Consider the following 7,152-nt stretch of genomic DNA (forward strand, 5'->3'; position numbering starts at 1 on the left):
GTCATTTAAGAATGTCATACGAGACATGTTATTGTATATAGTAGTGCTGTTATAAATGTATCTTCAAATGTGTAACTAGTCAAGTGTGATGTCTTGGTTATTCTTCAGAAATTTTGCCAGCCTGGATCTCTGTGATGTTTTTTGGCATCTCAGGTTTGTATATTTGTGTTCTTGCATCAGAAAACATAGATAGGGGACTGAATCCGTAAACGGCAACCATGAATGGAAACAGTTTGAGAAATCCACGAGTTACGCGGATTGAGATGCTGCCACACATGCAATGAGGGTGCTCTGAATGATGTTAGTCATGCATAATGGTCCTCATGACAATGAGGACCTGTTTGAAAGTGATACTCTGGTTATGGTCCGTTGTCATATTTTGCAGATGTTAGTGGTTGACAAACATCACAGTTACAAGTGCTAGATACATTGTTATTAGACATGTTGACAAAGTACTACCATCCGCATGTGCACTGTCTGTGTCACAGATCCAATATTTGCATGGTTTGACGAGTCATGACCACTGTCCACATTTACATGACTTGCATGTCAAATAGGAAAGCATAGAGCTCTCAACATGTGAATTGGCTGCACAATGCAACTGTACACATTATTTGTCAGTAGTATATGCAACAGTCTCTGTATGCAGAGACAGGTATCCATATAGTGGCCTGATTGGAAACAATCAATGTCTCACGTTAATATTGTGCTTAAGTCTCATATTTGACACATTTTCCCCTGTACTGTGAATGTTTTGGACAGTACTAGATATCCTCTGCATACTGTACAATGTTCGCACAAGTGTTTATTACAGTTGTCTTGACATAGATCACAGTGATGGTGTAACGGATATGGAGCTTAAATACTACACCTGTAAGACACCCTTTCTGCCCAAGAACTCACAGTTTTTACCAAATAATTGGGTTTTGGTACACACATGAAATTTATAACTTCATATCACAACACAAGCATCAGACGTCTTCCTCAGTGAATTTGCATGTGAAACATTGGATACTGACTCAAAAATGTATGAATACACCAATGTGTCACATGGTTGCCCCGTTTAAACAAAGAGCTGCCAGTGTAATCGGGGTTTGACACACTGATGATTTAAATTAAATGTCATGTATGATTTTGTCAGTTGGAAGACCCAGCATTGCTCCCCCAATCAATAAGCTGTATCTCCTGTGTATCCATGTCAGAACATGTTTTTCCTCTCAGGGCAGCGAGTACTGAAATGCCTGAGGGGATAGCAGTCCCAATCCAAATCTGGCTGTTTTAACACACTCTGGGGCAGATGTATGACCCGCCAATTAGCGAGTCGCAATTTTCATCGCATATGCTACTCGCAAGTTGCCACTCGCTAATTGGGATGCACAACAGTGTCTGAGACACTGTTTGCGATTCCCAATGGGGTTACAAATTGCATGCCTCCTGCATATTAATGAGGCTGTTGCAATTTGCAACTCCATTGGGAATGGCTGGCACTCCCAGGGACTGTGGCCTGATGGGGTCAGCAGACCTCCATGTCTGGGACTGCTTTTAAATAAAGCAGTTTAAAAAAAATGCAGCCATTTTCCTGAAAGGAAAACGGGATGCATTTAAAAAATAAAAATGAAACTTTTCAGTTTCATTTTTTAAGGGCAGGCAGTGGTCCCTGGGACCACTGCCTGCCCTTAAAAAATGTGTGCGCATGCCCTGTGGACCCCTTCCCATTTGCGAGTGCTTTACTACCCTTCTGAGAAGGGGGGTGAACTGCAAGTGTTTTGTGACCGCAATTGTGGTAGTAAAACATTCTTACATAGCTTAAGGAGTCGCTATTAGAAAGGGATGCCGCAATTATGGTAGCAAAACATTCTTACATAGCTTAAGGAGTCGCTATTAGAAAGGGATGTCCTTGGAATGCCCCATCCTAATAGCGAGTCGCAAATCCTACTTTGCGAATCGCAAATTGATTTGCGACTCGCAAAATGGGATTAGTACATGGGCCACAGATTTTTTGCAGGCCAAATGATTCTAAACCCCATTTGCACACGCAAAACACCTTTGTACATCTGGCCCTCTGCCTCTTACACATGGGTGACTATGTTCCTTGGTGCCATCGCACACAGTCTCTGTGGTGTATTCTCTGAGAACTCAGTGATTCCAGACCCTGTTTATTCATGTGCCTTCTGTCGTAGTTTTTGTATGAAGATAATTGCAACAGACAAGTTCATGTGTTAGTATTTTACATTTCTGTACAATTGACATCGAGAATAAATGTAGTTACCAAACTCCTATGGTCACAAATTGATCCATAAGAATTTCCATGTTGAAATGTCACTCAGCAATGAACAAACGTGTTGTCACACTATAGTAGTCATTCATGATTACATATGGTAGTCAGATGGGAAACCAGGATCTTAACCCTGTCAGCCATGCCCCTTTCATGAAATTTTCCAGCTCATTTTTGAGAAATATTACACATAAAAGAGGTTGGACTGCAAGCCTTAATTAAGCATTTGTAATTTGCCTGGTGTTGGTACACAGACATTCGAAAAACAACAAACTCCACTGGATATTCTCTCACATCCCTGTCATCTCTGTCTTATCTGATTTTATGTCTGAATTGACGTGCCGAGCAACAGCGATGGAGTTGCCTGCAATCAATATTTGCCTTCCACATCTTCAGAATTACAGTGTCTTAGTCATTATTATATTTTGAGGCTTCTTTTCTTTTCAGGTTGTATGTGTGTTTCAGTAATTTCTGTGTCAGTGTATGTCTGAATGCAGACATAAAGCTGTTCACTCTTCATTGATAATCCACAGGTCATGAAAATCCATATAGACATCTTGTGTAAAGATTTCCTTGCCATCTGTATTTTCAATGACAGCACTTTCCACAGGTATGAGTTTGAAAGCATAGAACTTGTTGTCTCAAGCCCATTTCACCACTGTCGTTTGGGATGGCAGATGTCACATACTGTTCTATGAAAGACAAGACAGACTAATCATGGTCTGTTCATCATTTTGATGCATCCGTTATCCATTGCGGCATGTGAATTAGAGAAGCACCTCTTGCTTGGTACTCTTTTATCCAAAATAAATAAGTTACTTCACCTAGAGGAGGATTTATTTTGTTGCAGATGAAAGACATCACAGTTTGAAGCCTGTGGTTAAAAAATCTGCAAACATTAGTGGGATGCAAAAAGCAAAGTTCTCTAGCTGTCTTCACTTGGATATCTTTAATGTTCGAGTTTGCATCTCTCAGAAATTCAAGCAGGTCATCCCATTCAGTGACAGAAACCAAGTAGGTGCACCTAGATTTCTCTAAACACATTTCAGTTCTCCATGACGGTACCAATACTCATTAGTGCTTTGTTGGCACGCCATCAAATTAATCAAGTCGTATTCTATGTTTTCATCCTTGTTATGAACCTTTTCAATGAATTCCTTTGCAGAGAGATTTTGAAGATTAACTCCTGTCTTCAGAATATGGTTAGCAGCATATGAAAGTCCAGACATGTCACTCCCAAACAGAAGATGAAAAATGTAGGGAATACACTGCAAAATTCTTGGATCCTCTGAGTATAATCTTGTTGACTGGTATCTGTACAGGGCAGTCATAATATCGGCCATCTTCGTTGGGAACCAGTTGTAGAAAATATCGAACTTTTAAATTTTTCTTCTGCCCATGCTCTGTTCGCTTCCTTCATTTGAAAGTGATCAATAGCAGCACCAGTGTCCTCTTTAGAATACAGAGGATGGATGCTGTAGTGTTCATAAATCTTTTCTGATCCGGATTAATATCCACTTTTTCCATCAGTCTACTTGATGGTAATGTTTCTTCTTCTGTATGTGCTACATCTCAAACAACATCAACATTTTCATGATAAATATTATTTTCTACCAGGTATAATTTTGCTTTTTTACTTTAGTAACATCCACTAACTCTTGTTGCATGTACACCAACAGTTGCAATATTCTGTTTAAAATCTAAAGGTCAGTAAACAACTCTTCTATTAAGACCTTTCTGAAGGTCATTTGGTGGCGGCAGCTTCCCTGTCTTAGGATTCATAAGAGCTGTAGCATGAAATAGATGTACACATTGTATAAGAATCGATCCATAAACATTGAAATCACATAGATCCTCTGGAATAGGTATTATTTCTAACTTGTTTGTACTGCTCTTGCTGGCATTTTGTTCTCCTCTAAGGTATCATAGCAGTGCTTACGTATAATTCACTGAATAGACAACTCAAACCATTCTACTACAAAAAATAAACCATTAATTTCTTACCACTTATCTCTGTTCTCCTGTTCAGTTTTGAGAATACAACTACATAGTGAGTTTGGCATCTGTAATGAGTGTGTCAACAACAAATACAAACAAGGTTTGTTTTCTCTGAAGAAACAGTGTTAAACTTCCTAATCTCTTTTGTAAAGTTATCAACACTATGCCAACTCCTCATTATCCTCAGAACCCTGTATAGAACCAAAGAAAGACAACTGGACATCTTTACCCATTTTTTCTACCTCTGCTACTGCCCCATGCAAAAGAGCTCTTTTCATTTCTCCTAAATACAGGGTAGGAGTTTATGCATAGTAAATTCTCCGATCTAATTTTTGCATTTTAAAGTGGTGAACAACTAAGAGCTAACATTATGAAGTGATGAAAGTTGCTTTGGCACACTTTCTTTAATAGACATGCTAGAGAATGTTCTTGCACATTTGTATACTTCCTTACTTTGCATGTATCAAATCCTTGCAAAATCCCTTTTTTAATTTCAGACTTTTGCATATCAATAGATTGCTGCTGAACACTGCAAATACTGCTACAGTTCAATTTGTATACAAGGACCTGTCTACAACTTCCATGTACCGCTTCAGCTATCACTTCAACATTCCTAGCTACCATCTCCTCTTTTGAAATGTGAGTTCCATCCTTCATCTCATAAAATTGACCAGTTGTTTCAACTGCATGCGCTAATGTGTACTCTTCCAGAGAACATTCTTCATTAAAGAATGGCTCAGTATTGGAAGTATGCTTCCATTCGTTATTCAAAAGTTTACAGAAATTACTTCTATTCACTAATCTTTTCTTTTGGCTTCTTCTCCTCATACATAACACTGTTTTATCCAGTGTTCTCATTCTTCTCAATATAAAAATAAAATAGCTTTCTTTTCAGGGAAAACACCTTAGCAACCACAGCCTCAACATATTCCTTTTGTTTCACTGCTTCTCTTCTCCTTTTATACAGTTTCATGGTATGTGTCAGATTCTGAGTAAACCTACTACAGAACATCCTGACTCTAATTTCTTTAACATGCCCCTGTATCTTTTTTCGTACATGATTTATTAGACTTGCTGTCACTTAGTTTTTTTCCCGTGTTAGCCGGTTTGAGACTTCCCATTTAATATAGTTGGTTTTACTGACTTTCTAGTTTTCCTCAAACTATTTTAAGCAAATTTGTATCTTTCTTTCTCGCAGCTCTTTTCTCTACGAACCTCATTGTTCACATTTGGCCAATTATCTAACTTTATTATAAGTATCGTTTCCTCTGCTTCTTTCTTCTTTGTGTTTTATTTGGCATTTTAAGTATCTGTTTTAAAGTAGAAGTAGAAGTAGAAATATACAAAGAAAAAATAAATATATATATATTTAACGTTTTATTATATATTATACAATTACATAATTTAACCATTCAACTTCTCATATAACACTCATAACACCATATAATAGCCACTGAAAGTCTATTACTCACATGTAGTACAAGAGTAGTTTATGGCCTGAAAAAAGCTTAAAAATGCCAAGTCAACATGTCTTTAAGAGTACACACACAGCCTCTGCAGTAGCAGGCCTGTGAAGTGTGCAAATTACTACTTGTCTGGTTGGTTGACTTGTCAGTGTCAGTTCTTTAATACATATCTGAATGAATGTCTCAGTCCCTATGTCAATGTGTCACTGGATATGTAAGGAACTATGTTGCTATATGACTGTCTTAGTGACTCTATGGGTATCTAATTATGTATGTATGGGGCTGTATGGATTGCTTACTGGCAGTGTTAGTGAGTATTGGGGTATGTAACTGTGTATGCAAGTGCCTCCATGACTGCTGGATATGGAACAGCTGCATGTGTGTGTGAATGAGTGAATCCTTAACTGTGTGTGCAACTCTCTCCATTACTAGAGGATACATAGCGGCTGTATGTGTGTGTGAGTGAATGTCTAAGTTCCTGTTTCACTGTCTAAATGGGTGTATTAGTGGCTAAATCCTTGTATACATAGGTAAGTGAGTTTTAGTATGAGTGGGACACTGGATATATGGGTTTTTAAGTGCAGATCTAACACAAAGAAATTTCAAATAACATGTCTTACCTTTTAAGCTCATAGCTCTTTCCCCTATGGTCTACATACAGCCTCCCACAGTGTTGACATATGAAATAGAATATTGTTTTAAGGCTTAGCAATGTGTTTTGATTGTTAAGTCAGTCTAGAAGTGAAACTGTAGACACAGGCTCTACAGTAGCAAACAGAGACATATTTAAAGGCATATTTGTCTGGATGGGTGACTTGTTATTGTCAGGTTTTTAGTACATATCTGAAAGAGTGCCTCAGTCTCTGTGTGGGTGTGTCATTCAATATGTAAATAAGTATGTTGGTCTTTCCCTGGTTCTCTTAGTTATTCTATGGGTCTCTAAATGTGTATGCAAGGGGCAACATGGATTGCTTACTGGCTGTGTTAGCGAGTTGTGTGTGCAACTCCCTCCATTGCCACTGGACATATTGGAACAATATGTTTGTAAGAGTGAGTGTTTAAGAGCCCCTGGTACTGTCTCACTGGGTGTATTAGTGGCTCTGTGGTTTTCGAAATAGGCATCTCAGTGAGAACATAGATAGGCAAGTGCATGTATAACTGCGTATATTGAGCTGTACGTTTGATTCTAACTCACAAAAATTCAAAATACATGTTTTACCTTTTAAACACATATCTTCCTCTCCTATTAGCTCCTACAGCTAAACCTAGGGAGGATTTCTATTTAATTCAAGGAAAGCTTTAGACTTTGCAAAGCATTTTAAATATCAGTTCAATACCAGTGTAAAATGCAGAAACTGGTTCTGCAGTAGCATACCTTACACATATTTGAATAATTTCTTCTCTGTGTAGCAC

This window comes from Triturus cristatus, chromosome 6 (assembly GCF_964204655.1).
Source record: "Triturus cristatus chromosome 6, aTriCri1.1, whole genome shotgun sequence".
Classification (NCBI taxonomy): domain Eukaryota; kingdom Metazoa; phylum Chordata; class Amphibia; order Caudata; family Salamandridae; genus Triturus; species Triturus cristatus.